Genomic DNA, 20,690 nt, shown 5'->3' with positions numbered 1-20,690 from the left:
TACATTCTCAACAGCAATTGGCTGTCGCCGCCGCCACCAGCACCAAACTGGGTTGGCCTGAAATAATGACGGAATGATGAATGACAGACTGAGTGTCCACAACTAGTTAGCACGTGCTCGAAAACGCGAAAATTAGTATGTTACAGCTGACATCAGCCATGATGAGGAGCTAAAGGTCAAAAGTATATTCAATAATTACAATATCAGCAATGTTTGTTGTGTTTTTGTGAACTATTTTGCACTGCAGATTACTGAGTTTTAAGATCTACACAATAATAAGTATCAACATTACTCTATTTTCTTAATCAATTTTTTTTGTTTTTTATTTGTTAAATTTATTTCACTACGAGGTGTTCGACTGGTTTGCACATCTGACTCACAGTGCAGAGGCTGGGGGTTCGAATCCGGGCTCTGCCTTCCTGTGTGGAATTTCCATGTTCTCCCTGTGCCTGTGTGGATTTACTCCGGGTACTCCAGTTTCCTCCCACATTACAAAAACATGCATGGTAGGTTAAATGGGCATTCTAACTTGTACCTGGGTGTGAGTGTGTGAATGAATGGCTGTTCGTCTGTGTGCCCTGCAATTGGCTGGCAAGCAGCTCAGGGTGTACCGCGCCTACTGCCCGACAGCTGGGATAGGCTCCAGCACACCTCCGACTTTTGTGAGGAAAAGCGGCTCGGATAATGGATGAATGATTTCACTACATCAGTTTTGTCCAAATTAGGTCCAGGGGCCGTTTGCGGCCTGCCGTCCATTTTCTCAGGCCCCCTCTGCTTATGTAAAAAATACCTTTTGACATGGCCTGCAACCTAATCGGGTGCGGCTGTGGAAAAAGTGTGTGTGCGTGTGTGTGTTACGACACTTACATGCCCCATGGGTGTGTGCAAAGAAACTATTTACAGCTAAATTAGTAACACTTCTCTTTAAAATGCCTAATGAATGAAGATATTTCACTTTCAGAAGAAAAAACATTTTCCTCCACTTTCTGCTGTCTGTGTCAAGATCTGATTTGCAAACATCACATCCATGATTAAGCTCCTCAAGTAAAGATTGCTTGAAAAAATGTAATCTGATTATTCTTGTTTTGGTTCTAAATGTAGAGTTCTGCTCAGTGGGATACAGGGCTGTGGGCCAGCCCAAAATCATGAAAAATCCAATACAGTTTGCCCCATCACCTTCAATGTGTCACAAAATAAAATAAAATTAAAAAAAACAGCTGAAATAACTATACATACATAATTGCTTGATTGATTGGTTTTAGCATGTTTAAAAAAGTCGGACAATGTCAAAGTCTATCACAACATCCTTTTTTTTTTTTATAGGATGGCCCCCCAAAGTAAGAAATCTGGACACCCTGCGCTACATAAAAGAAAAAGCATACATGTTTCCATGAAAATGTATGAAATGGAGCAGAGGGAAAAATAAGTAATAAATGATAATTTCTGACTGTGTTAATGGGAAATATTTACCTTTTACATTTAAATAACCCATTCAGAAATACTTCCATTATAATTTTTACACTTTTACACCCACCATTACTGTGAAGGTATTCATTTAATACCATGATGAAATTCAGGCCATATCGCTACGCCCTCAGTCACTGTTTGAAGCAGTTAAGTCTCGAACGAAAGTATAGAAAAAAATATTTACAGATAATCTTACATTTATGTACAAAGAACAACAAACGTTTTTGGTTGAAAAAATGTATTTTTACATACACTATTACACAGATTGTAACTGCATATTCATATATGATTATTGAAACATTTTAAAAACCTCCCTCGCACAGCCTCTTCATTGTCCATCATTTACTAGAGTAAAACCTTTTCATGTTTTGATGGTATAATGTGATTTTTTTTTGCCATGTTTGTAACTGTTAATTTACTGATGCGTGCTCTGAAGAAAAGCCTGAATTGAATCGATTTAATCTTTTCCTAAAATCCTTCAACTCTAAATCATAGGGCGGTCTGCCGACTAGCACATACAAATACGACTTATTGTTATTGTCAAATTTTTGTCTCATTAATTCATTGGTTGATGTGTGCACTCTATTGAGTTATATATGGTCATTATAAGAGTGACAAAACACGCTGAATGATGGCCTAATACTTTTTACGCAGTACTGTATTTATTTAGTTGTATGCAGCTGAAGAATTTGCATAGCTGAAATGCTACTCACACCTGGTCTGAAACAGGAAGTATGAACGTATGTGTCTTTAAGCCAGATCTGAGTCCTTAGAGATAACAAGATGACTGCTTATTTGTCTCACACTGTTAACTAAAGCCTTGGAGGGAGCACAGAGGGGGTTGGGATGTATGCAAGTGATGTGCAGGGGCATTCCACAAAACATCGTTTACTCTATATATTGATAAACGGCTCCAAGCTCTGGTATAATTGTTGCGCAAAACGCCCTGAAGCTTTACAGCAGCCAAACTAAGGGTCATGCCCAAATAGTCTGTGGCCGAGTAAAAATTCTGTTGGCCATTTCACTGATTATCAAACAGGTCTTTCTTCACTTTTGAATTCATGTTTGTGATCACAAATACAAGTCTCTTGTGTCTTTTTCTATTTCTAATTCTAATAAAAGCTCCACATCTATTCCGTGAAAACATTTTATTTGCTGTTACCCCCTTAGCAAAATAATATCTCTATTTATGCATATGAACGTTTATATCAAATGTTCCAAGTCCAACTTTTGACTCGTTTGTGTGCATGCCAACTACAATCTCATTCATTAAATGTGGATCGGGGGAGGAACTGCATTTCTAATTTGGGGTTTCAGTTGAAAAAGTTTGTCGCTGGTGGGGGTTTTGTACAGGCGGGTGAGGGGCGGGTGAGACATCAGTGGGCCACACATGGCTGTAATTTAATGGAGAATTGCCTAGTGGTTCCTGTGCAGAGGTAAACACACCAATAGTCAGGTTTTGTTATTGCAGGACTATGACAACTGCCTCCATCAATAAACAATAGAGTGTTGTGTTGTGGGGCAGGGGCACAAAGAGTCACTGTATGAAGAGAAGTCACCTGTGTCCGCCTCTCGCTTTCACTTATGGTCACACTCACATTCTACATTGTTTCAAAATTCAACAACCGCCTCCAATCTGCTGCTTTTAATGAGCACTATTCCAGCCGGTTATGTGGTTGTGGAGCACAGCATTATCATTCCTAAGATACCATGCAAAAATATGGCACTGATTGGTGGTAAGCAGTATAGAATGGAGCAATGAAGTCATGTCAAATTGATATGTTTGAGCACATGTTTGTGCTGCAAAATACGAAGAATTTAATACAAAGAACAATGAGAAATTGCAGTTCTCACATAATACTGAGTGTAACTATTGATTCCCTTGCTATTTCTGTGACTTAACACCATGAAGTACTCTTTGAGTCCAATAGCAAAAATATATACCCGTACAGTAAAAGGACAACAGTTTAAAACATAACTACCTGTAAATAACACCGGCCTTTTTTTAAATCAGAGATTCAAGTAAACTTTTCTAAATGATTTTTTTTTGCGCGCTGATTCCAAATATGCTCTAGTTTTTTTTTTCAAGAACATCAGGTTTTCATAGTAACAATAATATAAATTGTATTATAGTAATATATTTAGTAATATTTATGAATTAATCTTAGCTCAGCAACAGGTAGATATTTTTCTGAAACAACATAGCTATAAATACCAACCATTTACCAAGCATTTACCGATACTTAGTACCGATAACTGATAATGCCATTAGGTCTTGCAATTGTGAAGAGTGTTTTAATTCAATCAAACATTGACAACACAACAATTTTGCAACATTTTGAGCAACATTACTGACATTTTAACATCCAACTGCATATTTTTTATAACAGTCTTGCCACACATTTGACTTAAATGTTGCCTGTAACACAAAGCATTTCAGCTATGTGATGTCTCAGGAACACTAGCACTATGTAAACGGAGTAGATACAGTAAATAGACAAAGAAGAAATAAGAGACCAAATAGAATGTTGATTCTGAATGTACTGTACAAAGTACAAGTGAGAATATGGATGCAATGTTACCGCTGTGTTTTAACTGCAAGACAAAGTAAGTAAAAATAAATAGAAGACTGCTTCTTGAGAACACCACAAGTAGGGACTGTCATGATAACATTATTTTTGCGAAAACTATCATGATAAACGATAGTATCGTTATAGTTTTTTAAATGCCACTGATATAGTGATGATGTTAGCGCAAAAATAATTCAAGTACGGTACATCCTTTTTAAGTGCAATTATCTTTCAATTCTTCAAGATATTGAAAAGTCACACTGAACAATAAAATATCTCAGATAAAAAATATAAGGCCCTGTTAAAAAAATGCAATTCAACACAACACATACAATATTGTACATCTGTAGTGACAGAGTAAAATGAGATGTCATCTTTTTCATGCAAATATATCAGCTGTGTGTTCATTAATCTCACACTTAGGAAGTATATTTGTGACTACATTAAGAGTAGATAAAATCATTAATTCAGTACAGTGTTCATCTTTTTTTTATATATATATATTTTTGTAAACTGGTAATCTGTGAGACTTTTTTAATGAAAAATAAACTTACATTGGCTTAACAAATGTTCAAGTTTTCCAACTAATCTAATCAATACACAACTAAATAAAAGCCTAAATAAATAAACCGTGTATGATGCACATCGACGGATGTGTTTGTATAAACATATAGCGATTTCAAGTGAGCTGTAAGATCGCTGGTTGCACCAGCATTGGAGAGACACAGACTCGGTACACTGGTCTCACTGTCAATTCTGGCACTCGAAATGAGTATTTGGCGTTGGTTGCCAATCTCTTTAAGTTCCTGGTGGGCAGAACGAATATTCACAGAACAGATGGTGCAAAAACAAGCAATGAAATGGTGTAAAAAGAGCAATGTAGAGGATAGCTGTTAGCACATGGTTGCGCTGGCTAGCATTAATGTTACATAGCTCTTATTAGCGCTACTACATACTGCTGCGGCTCATTCATAGATGAGAAAAAGTTGCATGTGCCTATGAACCAATGGCACACATGGGAACCAAACTGTTTAAACAGGTTTCAAAAGCCGTTCCACCCTTAAGCCCCTATCTCATTGGCCGCGTTTACATGCAGCCAATAAACCTTTTAAACCCCGAATATTGGCAGTATACACTTATTGTTTAAGTGTGTGTGTAAGTGATTGCCAACTGGCAAGCAAGGTGACTGATAGGAGAGGGAATGAAACAGCGCGACTGAATGGTGTTGAAGTATGTAAACAAACATGCATGTAAATGACCATTTATCGAGTGCGAAAAAACTATCGTGTGCATTTTTTCTCATCGAGTGATAAGTCGATATAGTAATTATCATGACAAGCCTAACCACGAGTTATATAATAAAAGAGACAGAACAACTGAAGTGGATATTTTATCACACCATCATTTACTTCTCTTTTCTTGACATGCTGCTTTGTGACGGGAGCGTGGCGCACTCAGCTGGAGAGGAGCTGGCAACTTGGCTCAAAAAAAAAAATGTGGTTCTTGCTGGCTAATCGCGGGGTGGTGGCCGCCTAAGGGAAGTTTGTCCATTTTGCAGAACATAATTAGTAGTCAGCTAACAAAGTATTCTCATCCATGTTTACCTTACAGTATCGGTGTCATAGTATCAGAGCATTTTGGGGATTCACAGTATTAGTACAGACGTACAGTATACGCATCGGTTTAGAATTTTCAATGCATTCAAACATGCATTTTTTATTATGTGCAAGGAAGTACTTGCAGGAAATACACACAAGCTCAGGGAGACACAAGGGAAGGCCCGAACCGTGATTCAAACCACGAACCTCAGAACTATGAGGCCGACATGCTAACCGCAACAGCACTGTGCTGACCAATAAAAGTAATAATAATGTGCATAACACATCTTGATGCCCAAGTAGCTTGAGTCAAAATGATATTTTCTTCGAATGCACAAAAAAAGTTGTGGCTTTAGAGAATGACAGAAGTGGCGTGGAGGTGAAACTGGCAGAATTGGAGGCCAAGTAAAACAAAGAGATAGAAAGAAGTGGGCAGTCCCCATCAAGCTGTGAGTCAACAGGGGGGCAATCCCTCCATCCAGAGATGCAATCTGCTGCTGGGTCATAAACATTTACAGGGTGGGAAATGCTGGGGAGACAACACAGCTCTCTCCTTCTAATTAGCTCACTAGAATGCACAATGGATGCTGTTAGATGGCCTCTTTTCATGCTTTTATTTCAACTCAAGCCTCAAAAAATGCCAACTGGACAACAACTGCATTATGAAATAGATACAGTGGGCCCCCCGCATACTCATGAGTCGGTATCCATAGTTTCACCTATTTAGGATTAAAAAAATTTTTTTTGGACATTTTTGGGGCGAGCAGTTTATCCCACCTTTTCAAGATTTTTGGGGGGGAAGTGGGTTAAAAAAACAATTTAAAAAAAATCGAATGTTTTCAATGCATTCATATTGGCCGTCAATTAAATGATAATTGTTGCTATTTCCAGGTCGGCCCGGATCATATGAGAATAGTTTGGGGTCCGCTATTTGAAATCCAATTATAGCATAAAATTGTAGAATCACAAAGCATGCATTAAACATATATCACTGAATGACATATCCTAAGTTAGGGTAAGAAAATATGATGCGATAAAGGGGCACAAGACGTGTTAAGAGTTTGATTTTTCAATATATTAATGATTAGTATTATAAAAGTATGATAAATTAAAAAAAATACATATAGAAAATTACAATGAAAATAATAGCAACAAAACGTAGTGACAATGTGGGGAAATAATTAAAGAGGTGACCATCAGCAAAAAGAAAAAAACATAGCTGTTTGATTAAACATTACCATAATCATAGCAATGAATGAATATACAATAAAAAGATTGCAACAGATAATTAGCGAAAGTGGGAGGGCGATCATTTTAGTTGTGAGCATGAGCAAAATGCTGGGCTCCAATGTCAGCTGGAGTGTGTCGGGGGTGAACCTGCCTGCCATACAAAAGCCACACAAAGCAACATAAAGCACTTGGCCCTCAATGTGCTTAAAAAAAGACACCTGGTGGGTTTTCAGTCCCTTCAGTGCTTTACAGCAGCCACCATTGAGAACCTCCTCAAAGCAAGTCTTAATCCCTGCCACTGTAGCTCACACCATTCAAGACCTGCTCCACTTGCTTTAAAATGAAACAGCATTCTCAAATTGGTGTGCATCTCCATGTTGGGGCAACAAAAGTGACCAGAAGAATTTTGGGGGGTCTTTTTTTCCACTCAAGTTCAAAGAGTCAATGTGAGCGGGAGTGGTTCAGGCACATGGATGAAGTGAGTGTATTGTGGTTGTCATGGCAACCACAGAAATGGCTTTAAAACAGAACAATAGTTAGGGCTGAAGAAAAAAAAAAACACCCACCAAATACCCACATCTGCTGTGCACCCAGAATCCCCCCACCTGGACTTATAGGGATGTTCTGCCAATTATTTTTCCTGTCCCACATTCCCTCTTCCTAAGAGCTGACATGTTGGTAGAACGGCAAAGAAATTAGAAATTCTGTGTGCGTGTGTGTGTTTTATTTGTGTGTATATAAAATTGTTGGCATCACTTTAAGAAAAACAAAAATTAAAAAAAAATAAAACTATTTATATATACATATATATATGTATATATATATATATATATATATATATATATATATATATATATATATATATATGTATTTTTTTTTTAAATTTTCACAAAGCCTAACAAATTTTCATAAAGTTCTTCTTCTTCTTCAAGTTTGAATATTTTGTGCCATGTCCAAATCTACTTTGCTTGCATTTGGCGAAGTTGTTTGATTTTGTTCAAACATACTGACAAAAATGCCTTTTCAAAGCTAGTGAATTTTATTCCAAAAATGACCAATTAATACATTGCACCTAATGGTGGTTGTTCAGCAGTTTTGTGCCATCCTTGAATGGTAATTTTTGGGCAAGTGAACAAAAATCTACTTGAGTATTGTAAATAATTATTTGTACTTGGTTACTTCCCAACACTGTCATAATAAAAACAAAAACACAACATGACTCCTTTAAGATGTGTACTGTACTGTAGCTATTTAAGGAGGCGCAGTATAGTGAGGCCTACCTCCTGGACTGAGTGGCGTCATAAAGAACAAGTCTTTGTCCTTCCCTTTGTGTCCAAACCTGTGTGACTTGTTTGAATGGCTGATCAATAACCTTCTTTGCTGTCAGCTCTGAGGACCAAACACTGAGCATTCGCGTGTACGCAGCCCACTGACTTGACTGAGGAAGGGGAATCCTCACCCCCCACATCTATATTGATTAAACAAATTTGCCACAAATCATTTTACAAATGCCCGGCGGGAGGGCTATAGAGGCCGGGGGAAACAGTCCATTCATGGTTGCACTCCACCCCCCCACCCCCCCCCCCACCACCACAGGCCAGAGCTCTGACTCTTGGCTCGTGTTAAGCGTGCTGACAGCCTGTGATCCCGCCACCCATCTCCATGGTGGCCTTTGTGCTTTCAGCTTTAGCTGATTTTTCAGTGGAGGTTGGGACACACACAATAACACACGCACACTAATAAAGTGAAGGGTCCTTAACATCATCATCATCTGTGAAGGCTTACGAAGCACTCGAGAGCATACACAATTTTACAAATCAAAACAGGTCTAATTAGCGTCTTGCAAGATAGGACCACATTTGGTTTCTTGAGTGGGTACATAATCATTAGATTGAAAAAAAATCAGATTCAAGACTTATTGTTATTGTCACAGGAACAATGAAATTATGTTTGGAGCATCAACACTCTTTGATGTGAAGTGCCAATCGTGCATAAACCACACTTCCCATAAGTAACCTAATGCAAACATCTATATAATTGTGACATGACTGCATCACTATAGTAACAGAAAGCGACATCAGAGTGTGTATCACAAATAAAGTGCTGGGCAAGGACATATTATCAGATTCACGAAGGTGGTGTCATAGTGCAACAATGCATAGTCCTGGTCAAAACTATTGTCCTGGTGGATGTAGTAATTGTCCATGGAAAGGGGACAGAGGGGGGAGAAGAGGGGGGACAGTGTTCAGCAGTCTCACAGCCTGAGGACACAGGCTGTTGGACAGTCTTGTTGTTTGGGCCTGTATGGACCTATGCCTTCTCCCTTCAATGAAGTCATCAATGAATCAACACACTATACATGTTTTAGGACAGTGGGGGGAAACCAGAGCATGGCGAGAACATGCAAACTTGCACAGAAATGTCATAGCTGAGATTTGAAATCGGAACCTCTGGCAGGGCAGACATATGAAACAGCATGTACAGTATAACACACCTGAAACAAAAATGAAATTGTATAGCCAGGGGAAGTAAAAAATAAACTACGATATTATGCGGCTGCACAAGTGTACACAGCTTCTTATAACTGGGGATGTGACTGTTCAGAACCAGTCAAATTCACGTTAAATTGAAGTCAGCACACATTTGCCACCATTTAAAATACCTCTGATTAACCGTTAGTAAAGTTTTGACGTTCTGGTGGACATTTTTGAAGTCACATCAGAGCTTCCACAGCATAAGAGGAATCTCAAGAAATCAGTCAGGAGTAGGCAAAAGAAGAATTTCCAAGGCAGTAAATACATACATATGTAAATAAATAAATAAATGAATAAATATATATATATATATATATATATATATATATATATATGTCATATATATGTCATATATATGTCATCCTCAAGTAGTGAAAATATGGCATATCGGTGCGACATTAACCGAGAACTGGACATCCTTCCAAAATTGATTGAAAACTGGTCAGGGAGGCTGGCAAAACTCCAACAGCAACATTGAATGAGCTGCAGCAATTTCTGGCAAACACTGGCTGTTTACTGCATGTGACAACAATCTCTTCTGTCTGTCTTCCGCCACACAATAGGATGGAAAGATGGAAGCCTGATTTTACAAAGCAAAATACCCGTAAATAAAGTCCGGCTACAAATTGCACAAACACATTGAAATCTAGCAAGCACATATCTAAATGTGCTATGGTTTGATGAAACCAAGGTTGGCCATAATTCTAAAAAGTACATAGATCATTAAACATGATGTAAATATGGTACATTCCAGGTACATAGACCAAGGATAGGCAACTCAAATGATTCCTCTACCTCCAACAGCACACTAAAAAGTTATATTGCTCTCCAGCAGGCTTGGAGAAAGACATGATGGACGGGCTCGATGGGAACTGATGAGAAGAATAAATAGGTAATGGCTGCAGCAGCTGTGTGACTGTTAGTGGGTGTGTGCGTAGGCGTGCGTGTGTATGTGTGTGTAAGGTTGCCTTGCAAAATAAAACACAAAACACCACACAACCAGGTTCCAGGTTGAAGTTTATCACCCTTGGCAAGTTTACCAAGTGATGCTACGCTCATAGTAGGACCCTGAACAGGTCACTAGAAACTCAATCCAAGCAAGAAGGCCATTGCTCATAAAGACGCCAGCGAAGCGAGTTACGGCGACCTCGCGACACACAACTCTTTTCCCTTCTTCCCCAAATGCTCCAACACCAACTACACTCATAAGTGAGTCCTTATCAGGTTATAAAAAGACATCATTTGGTCTTTTTTTTGTGGAAGAAGTCAAGGTGCTATTGTCACTTAGTTTGCTTATTTCTTGCTGCTCTTAAGATTAACTAACACTGAAAGAATGGTGTTGATGGAAGCTTGTCCCCTGTGTTCATTTTCTACACTGTTTCTATCCAGAGAAAAGCACGAACAAAACAAAACAAAATTTCCATGTTTTTGTTCATTTGTCGACACGTGCCCTGAGATAGGCTTGCGAGTCCAGGGACTCACCAGCCTCTCACCCAAAGTCAGGAGGGATGGGCTCCAGATCACCCAGAGTCCACCCCGAATGAGGGCTAGTGCTAGAGATTTATCATTTTTAATTTGGGAAAATTATGGACAGAATGTGGAAAAATAACACTGGTCACAATTTTTCACTTATTTTTTTATTCAGAGAAGCAAGTAAACTTTTCGAGATGATTTCTGTATCAGCTTAAGTTTCTTCCTTTTGCACATATTTTTTACATAATAATATAATTGTCGATGTCCTGAGAAAAACACGTATGTCCATTTTTTTCAATTTTCTTATTTTTACGTGAATGGTGTTTCTGCGTTACAGACATCGCAATAACGTGAAAATTATTTTATTTTTTTCAAGAATTGGACATAAATGTTTTTCACAGGACAGCGACGATATGTAAGATAGTAATATATTTAGTAATTTTATGAATTAAGGGTTAGGTTCAGCAACAGGTGGAATTTTTTTTCTGAAACGTCATAGCTGTAATTTACAACACATGGTAAAAATCAGTAAGCTTTTAATGGTCAAACTTCAAACCTTAAAAACAAAAAAATAAAATATATCAAAACCCTGATGTGCTACAAAAAAAGTAAAGCCATTTTTTAAATCAACATCAATCACACCATTAAGCCATCTCTGATTCAAATTAGCGGTTGACCAGTGTTATTAAACCATACATGTGATCATCATATTTTTAGACTTTTGAAAGCAACCTTATGTTAACCTAATTCGATTGAGGTTAGTGGAGGTGAAAGGGGTTGAAAATGTTTGCACGCAGCACCTTTCAATGTTTGTTTCATATTCTGTGCTTAAAAAACGATTCCCCAAAAGTATTTCTGTTAGGATTATTGTTTTATATCTCTAAATCAGGAAATATTGATGGGGTGGATGGGTTGGGGGGACTGACTTTCTCTGGACATTTGTTTGGAAGCATCAGAAATCCCACCCATACCCCCAAACACAATGAGATAAATATACTACTCAGTCTTGCCTGCAGATTTTTCTCATAAAAAAACCCCTTTGATAGTTTAGCCATCTGGCCGCACCGCAAAAAAAATCCTCATAAAAGAGGCCCAAATAAGGTCAGGGGTCACTCCCGCCCGAGGTCAGGGGGGCTTGGAAGGTTGTTCTAGTGGACTTTACTAAAGTTGTCAGCTCAGATACTTTTTGACAAATTAAAGCACATTCTTGTCTTTTAACCCGTTGCAATTCTCCTGGTATTTTTACCTGAATGCCTAAAAAGGTGCACCCAAAGTAAAACTGAAGCTGTACTTGAACCATTTGGAGTATCAGCATCGTTTTGGTCTCTTTTTGAAGATAACATTTTGAATTTTTCTCCTCAACTGTCAGAATCTTTGTAAGTGCTACTGGCATTGAATTATGGACATTTTAATACATAAAAGAAGGCGGATTTTATGTCCCCCTATTTTTTTCCTTTTCCAAAAACCTGCCTGGTAAATTTTGTATTAGCGCGATGGACTAAAACCTCAGGGGTCACCACAGCGAATCAAGTACACGCACGATTCGCATCATTGATTTGGCAAAGCATTTTTACGGCGGATGCCCTTCCTGACGCAACCCTATTAGCAGGGCACACACACAGACACCATTACTGAGCGAGAACCGATCCCCCGCTGCCCGCACACAACTCGGGCGTGTGTACCACTACACTATCAGTGACTAAACATAGGGTCCAGCCTATGTTTGGAAATCTCGTGTTGCTAAATCCGTCAAAGCTAACTCAATCTACGATGGAAAATATGTCCATATGTAATATGTATATGTGTCTGACAGCAACCTCTAACGGTTGCGGCAGCTAATAACGTGTCTTTATGGATGTCCGGCTTGTTGTTGACTAACTATATTACTGGAATACCTTTACTGGACCCTTGTCGACATAATATGATCATTGATGATGGATTATGAAATTGTGTCGGACATTTGAGGATGAAATGGTGAGTTCCACATTTTTTGTGTGTTAGCGATTGTTTTGACTTAAATGTTCGCCGTGCCTACAGATATGATTGTATCTTATAATGTTTGGTATCATTCGAATCTGCGGAAACTCTGTTTTCTAACCATATACAACATGCCCAGGGATGCTTTGAAGTTGTTCAATATGTAGTGAATGTAGTGAATTTCCCGCGGCCACGACGCCATAGGCCCACGCCAACAATTTCCTCCTTGCAGTGAGGAAATTGCTTTACAAGGAGGTCAGAATATACAAGTGTAAGTTTCACCCCGTAAACCAAACAGTTGTACATCACTCTTTTCAACAGGCCAATAAATATAGTACATTGCTTAACAAATTCATCAGACCGCCTGTCATAAAAAGACCATTCCGAATGATGAAGTGGTGTCATCAACAAAGTAAGCTCTTGATTTTAATATTTTGAAAAGAAACCTTTTTACACCCAATTTGGAGCCAGTTCATCGGGTTTCTCTGAGAAGTCAGGAATTAATTAAAAAAATCAAACAAACAAACCAAAAATAAAAGTCTCTTTCAAATCTCTGAAATTATATGAATTTACTTGACAGCTTATTATCAACACGTGAAGAGGTCTTTTTCAAAACCTGATGTATGCCCAAAATAAAATCTTTCCATGTTGTACTCTGATGTTAAGCTGCAATGAAAATGTAAAATGCGCAAACTACAATGGTGATTCCAATATGCTGTAAACATTCCTCCTGCTTTGGCAGAATGCATCATCTACAGTTCAACCAATCAGCGTTCAAGCTCTGTCATAAACAACCCAACAACGTTGCAGTCTAAATCAGAGCCAAGTTTGCTTTCCCTTTCAAAAGCACATACATATTTAGTCAGAAATGGCTTTGGAGCCAAAGGATGGACCAACACGCAGATGTCAAGGTTTGAGGACAGTCGCGCAGGCTTTATTCCAAGAAGGTGGCACAAGTAAACAACAACAACTTAACACAATGATGACAAAACATTGTCACGAGAACAAAACAACATGTGGTACTACACTAACAAAAAGTGGTGGATGGAGCCACAGCTCAAGGAAGATACCAATAAAAGCTCTCTAAGCTATCTAAAAACAGAACCACAACTCCACAGTAGTACTTAAATACACAAACGGAAAAAACGAGACTCGAGGCGTCAAGGGGAATGACAAGCAGCAAAGCGGCAAATAAAGCCATATGCCGGCACCTTCCTTTATTTGGAGCTGAACTTAAATACTAGCCAAGGCTGATTGGAATCAAGTGCAGCTGGCTCATTGTAGGTTCCGCACATGCAGCTCAAGGACTCTACTCACCAATTACACGGAATACGACACATATTTTGGCCAGGTCTAAAATAAGATAATCCTTTTTTGATTCTAAGAGGGGAGATTTAAAGAGCAAATCATATTGTCAACAGGTGACAACTCGGACCCAATTAAATTTACAGTGCTGTGAAAAAGTATTTGCCCCCTTCTTCTCAAATTCCTACTTTTTTGCGTAGTCTCCCCACTTTATTGACTACGTTTACATGCAGCCTATATTTGGGTTGAGGAAAAAAATTCCAATTTCTGAAACATTTGGAATCACCCGGTCACATGTGCATGAGCGGACAGACTATTATGCGCGTTTACATGGCTTTTACAAACCTGAATACTGCCAATATTCGAGTTTTAAAAGGGCTATTGACTGCATGTAAATGTAGTTGATGTTTAACTCATTCACTGCCATTGACTATTTTATTTGTCTTTTCACAGTCCAGCCATTCAACCCCAGGAATCTATTTATATATTTTTATTTTTTTTTAAAACCTTAGGGTAAAAGAGGGTCTGAAAATGTCTGGCAGTGAATGAGTTGAGATCATCAATCCTGAGTAAAAATTAAATGCAGTTTTTAAATGGTGATTTTATTAATTCATGGGAAAAATGACCGTTCAAAGCTACCTGGCTCTGTGTGGTAAAAGTACTTGCCCGCCTCGCTAAATCATGAATTACCTTTGGCTCATATTTTCGAAAGCTAAGTTCATTCTCACTGACCACGCAACCAAGCCTGATTAGTTTCCTAAAGAAATCATTCAAATAGAATCTGTCTGACAATGACAAATGAAGCCGGCCAAAGTTCTCAAAAGCTGCAACAAAATGCCACGATCCAATGAAATTCAAGAATAGATGAGAAAAAAAGATATAGACATCTATCAGTCTGAAAAGGGTCCCAAAGCCATCCCTACAGTGTTTGGACTACAACGAACCACAGTGAGAGTCATTATCCATTATCCACAGTGACGGTTCATCCAGAAGGTCATAAAGGAACCCAGGACAGCGTCTAAAGAACTGATGGCCTCCCTCACCTCAGTTACGGTCAGTTTTCATAACTCAACAATGACGAGGAGATGGGCCAAAAAGGTCATTGATGGCGGCGTTCTCAGTCAAAAAAAAACACTGCTGACCAGCTGCTGGCGATGAGCCAAAAGTTGAATATTGGAAGATATGCGTCTCATTAAATGTAATACAGCATTTCAGCAATGGAACATCATACCAACAGTCAAACAAGATGGTGGTGGTAGTCCAATGCTTTGGAGCTATGTTGCTAATTCAGGACCTGGATGACTTGCTGTGATTGACCGAACCATGACATCTGCTCTTTACCAGAAAATCCTGAGGGAGAATGTTCGGCCATGGGTTTGTGACTGAAGTGCACTTGGCTTCAGTCAAGTCAGCTGCTGAATGGATAAAAAAAAAATGAAGGGTTTGGAGTGGCCTAGTCAGAGTCTGGATTTGAATCTGATTAAAATGGCCGTGCATGCTTGAAAACTCCCCAATGTTGATGAATGAAAGCAATTCTGCAAAGAAGAGTGGGGCAAAATATATCCAAAGAGATGTGAAAGACTCATTGGTAGTTATAGAAAACTCTTGACTCCAGCTGTTGCTGCTGAGGGTGGCCCAACCAGTTATTAGGGTTAGGAGTAATCGCTTTTTCACACAGGGCCAGGTAGCTGAATATTTTTTTCCTTAATGAATAAAAATCACCATTTAAAATGCATTTTATGTTTACTTGAGTTAGCTTTGTCTGATAATTACATTTGTTTGATGATCTCAAACATTAAAATGGGGAAATTATGCAAAAAAACAAGAATTTTAGAAGAGGGCCCATACTTTTTCATGGCTCTGTAATTTGAATGATAAGAACCATCATCGTGAGAAAATAAAGAAAATGGATTCCAGCAGTGGGCTGTGTGCTGATATGGGTCATTTTCTCCATTTCTCTATTAAATCCCACTCCATTATTTACTTAAGTTTTGTGTTTGCAATAAAATCATGTGGTTCTCCTGCCTCATGGTGGGTTAGGAGTTTAGGGTCCATGACGTCCACATACGGTAAGTTACCAAACAGGGTTCCTTGCAATTAAGCGCTCCATGTTAGTTTTACTTCATTTTTTTTCTTGAGACAAAAGCATAGGCCACACGTGGTCGAACAGAGAGCCTTTAGTTAACACGTAGTACATTAAAGGTGCAATGACAGCCTGTCATTAACCCTGACCCGTCTTTGTACCGGGCCCAGTGTCCGCAGGATGAAAGGCTACAGCCCAACTTATCTCGTAGAGCCCTTTAGTGGGCTGCGGGCTGTGTCAGAGCACAAAACCTACATGCTAACACAATACAGACAGTGTGACGTTCCCATTGTGATAAAGAGGCTTCAGAATGGAGTTAAGGGACAAGAATGATCAACGTGATACACTTTTCAAGTTGACCAAAGAAAAACATCAACCTAAAGTGCTGCAGAACAGTCAAACCTCAATTCTCAAAGACATTAAATCTTCGAACGTGAACACAATTTCCGGGAAAACTATGAAGTCAACCCCCACTGCTTGCGGGGATTAGGGATTAAGACCTGCCGCGAATAGCAAAAATTCGGGACTCATGGATGTCCCCATTAAAAATGCTTATATTATTTGTTAAAACTCTAAATATACCCCAGACTATGACCGCACAACAAATTTGAAGCGAATTGAACAACATATAAGTGACAGCCCATTTACAGTATTTACATTACCATAAAACAAATTTAGGGTTTACAGTTGAGCATGAACAATATACTCCAACAATTCTCACACTTCTTTCAGACAAATATAGAAAAAAAAAATACAAAAACAAATTTCGCGTCTGAAGGGTTGTTGTAGAGAGGCTCAAAAGCAGAAATTGAAGGGGTTGTAAAATTGTTATGTTTTATTAAGTTTTTAGGAATAGCCTCCTGTTGTCATTTTGGGAGCTGGGAGGAGAATTTCTGTGTTTATACTTGCACGGTGTGAACAAATACATAAAACAACTAAGGGGTCATTTGCAGGGTTGGGCACTTACTGTACGTTGCCCAATAAATGTCTATATCACAACAGTCATTTTATGTTAAAAAAAAAAAAAAAAGAGGAGAAAACTGTATTTATAAAACACGATATTTACCAAATTCACTCTGTGCATTCTGAGTCTTAGTGTCCCTGTTTTTTTCCTCTGAAAAGCCAAGGCGTACTGTACATTACACTTGCTGCATTTGGTTTTGCTATATTCTGTGTTGCAGTGTCTGACGTTCTCTCTGTTCGTCTTGACTGGGAAATGGGCAATGAGATCTTTGCGTGCACCCATCTGGGTGTGTGCAGATGATCTTTTGGCTGTGACCCCATGTGATGGATTTCCATCACATGCTGGTCTCATCTGAGTACACAAGGGGCTCCTTGATTGAACCATTGGTGTGGTTCAAATGTTGCGGTTCGCCTCCACTTTGAAGTCAAAGCTCCCTCTTCCCTTTTTCTTCAAGCTCTTCTCGTCTTCAGGATTACAGTTCCGTAGATGTATCTGCCCGCCTTTTCTCACATAATGAATTACACAACCAAAGAGCTTGAGCACCAACGCGAGACGGGTGACGTTGTAGTCTGGGTAGACCTTGTTCTTCTGACCTTCTGGAAGCATGAAGGCAAGAATCATCGCAGCAGCACTTGATAAGCCAAGTTCAGATCTGGCTTGGGTTCTGTCAATATTGCCGCGGTACACATCTACGCAGGTCACAGCAGCAACATGATTGCAGTTGGTGTGCACATTTTCAAGTCCAATGTGTGGGTACCACCTGCGTTTCTCCCTGAATGAATTCAGCCATGGTCTGAATTTCCAGAGTTTGTCTTTCTTTTCTGTCCCTGACACTGTCAAGTTGTAATGATGTAAGCAGAGATTGGAATCTATTGCGTGGCATTACATCAGTAGCAGGGATATACCCGGTGTCTGCCTTCCCAGACATGCGGACCTCAGACAAGTGCATGACAATCACTTTTTCAATTTCTTTTGGACAAGCGTTTATTGATTCTCCATTCTTGTGAAAGATGTACCCATTTGGGTTTTGTTTCATATCCTGACACAATGTTTTCTGACACAAACTTCTGGAGATCCTTCAGGGGTGAATGAAGGGAAACGGCATGAGTCGTGGTATCTGGACTAGAAATCCAGAAAAAAAAACAGTATTGGGTCTGACAAAGTGCTTTTTCAGCCAACGATACCTGTGACGGGCAGCATATGATTGATCATTTGTGGCTCATTGTCCACATATTCATGAGCTGCACAATCAGTGGGCGGTAGATTTTCTTTTTCAACCTCAAGGGCATCCTATGGGCCACCTATTGACTCGAATCAGCGTCTACGTCCATCTCAGAGTCACTGTCTCCATTCGTGATGGCATCAATCACATCCTGCACAGTGTATAGAACACCTCTCTTTGCTGGCTGCATTCTGAAATGAAACAAACAAAAAAAAAACATTCATTGTAAACAACATTCAGAACCAGTTGTGATATTGTAGTCGAGTCAAGTCAAATTTATTTATATAGCCCTCATTCACAAGAAAATCTCAAAGGGCCTCACATGCCCGCCGTTGACAAATATTAACGATATCCCCTGATCTTAACACAATAACTAAAATTATACATGCTACAGGCATTGTAATCACCCCCCCATAAAATATTTAAAGCAATTTACTTACCACTTCAAACTTGAGAAATCCAGTTAAATAAAACAAAGAGATGAATCCGAAATCTTGGGAAATGAAGCTATGTCTACACGTACAATACAGACAAAAAAGGATGAGTAGTGAGTTAATAGCAATTTGAATAGTTAATCATCAAGAGCTGACTACTTTTATAAATGTACACATTTTGGACATTTCTCATGAGCTGTCAGCGCGCCTCACTGGACCTCGTTTTAGCCAGCATCAAAGGATTCACTCTGCATGTGTGTTCTTATTTTTATTTTTATTAATATCTAATTTTAAGTTACTGTGAGACGGACTGCTTCCATGCGGAAAAGAAGGGGATGGTCCATGTGCTTTTGTCCAGCGTTAAAGCGGAAGTCAACTCACACATTTTTTTTTCCCAAGAATATGTCCTATGCAGGCCCACTAAGTTGAAACAAGGCATTCTGATTAATATTGCGTTTGTGGAATATGAGTTAAGCAGCAAAATCCACCCGATTTTAGTCATCTCAGGGGGCGGCCATTTTGTCACTTCTGTCGACTGAAAATGACATCACAGTTGCTCAGATAACGACCAATCATGGCTGAGCTTCAGAAAACAGGTGAGCTGTAACGACACTGCGGCCATCAACATAAAATAAGTTTGAGGCCTAAGTCGTAGTGGCGCCTGTAGTGGACGCATGCAAAGAAGCAGTCAAATGAACTGTCCTCGTCAAGCTATAGTCGACTAAACAGTGCATAACCAACCACATAATAGCAGAGCCCTCCGTCAAAGGTCGACTTTCCAACATGCATGAGTCTCTTTGGTTCCGGCGGTTCCGGCACGCTTGCATTCAAAGAACCATTTAAATCCCGGTGGGTATATGACAGCCTCCATGAGACAAAGCCGAGTGTTTGGCACTACACGGATGCAAATCTGTCTTTCAACCATTGTGCGAGCTTCGAGAAGACACATTAATGCTCGCGCTCCATGCTCCACTCGCTTCTTAGAAAAGCTTCTGCCGGATGATGCACGGACGCGAGTGTCCAGTTTCAGGGAAAATCACTGAGACAATAGTTGGGAGACGATGAGCTCCATTAAACGCGACTGAACAGGTCGACCCAGCGATAGGCCATCAATACTGCATGTGCCACAAGTGGGAACTGCGATCACAAGTTTAATGAGAGATGCGTAGTTGGAGTTGACTACAATGTATCTCACCAGCCATCCTCCAATTGCTTATATCGTATATGTACGCATGAAATTGAATCCATGGGGGGAGCATTCAAAAGAGAATATATTAAACATTAATAGAAGGCATATTTGGGTCCATGTAGTTTTCTTAGACATGCAACAACCCAGAGATATGATCAAGTCACAAAAATACAAGTCTCGAGTCTTAACCTTCAAGTCTCAAGGTGTCCACACTCATTTTCCATGGTCAAGTCAAGTCATAGGTTATCTAAAGTCAAGTCCTATTATAAGTCAAGCCCCATTATTAATGCAGTCTTTCTTCCCCGCAGTGTCTGGTCTTCTTTTTCTTCAAGAGAGATGGAGACAAAGGTCAAACAATGATATTGGCCAATTTAACTAACCTGTATGAATGTATAAACCCTCGCAAGGTAACACACTCCAATCAAACACCACTTCATAACACAACTATCGCAATCATTCTGCACAGTAGTTCAATATCTGAGTGTCAGCTAAACTTGTTTGACACTGCAAACCACCATATCGTCGCTGTCATGTGAAAAACTGAAATGTCCATTTTTTTTCAATTTTCTTTTCTTTTTTTACGGGAATGGTGTTTCCGCATTTTCAAAAATTGGACACAAGTGTTTTTCACAGGACAGTGGCGA

This window comes from Filicampus tigris, chromosome 1, assembly GCF_054856515.1.
Source record: "Filicampus tigris isolate MCC_2025a chromosome 1, RoL_Ftig_1.0, whole genome shotgun sequence".
NCBI lineage: Eukaryota > Metazoa > Chordata > Actinopteri > Syngnathiformes > Syngnathidae > Filicampus > Filicampus tigris.
Note: the sequence above shows the minus strand (reverse complement) of the source record.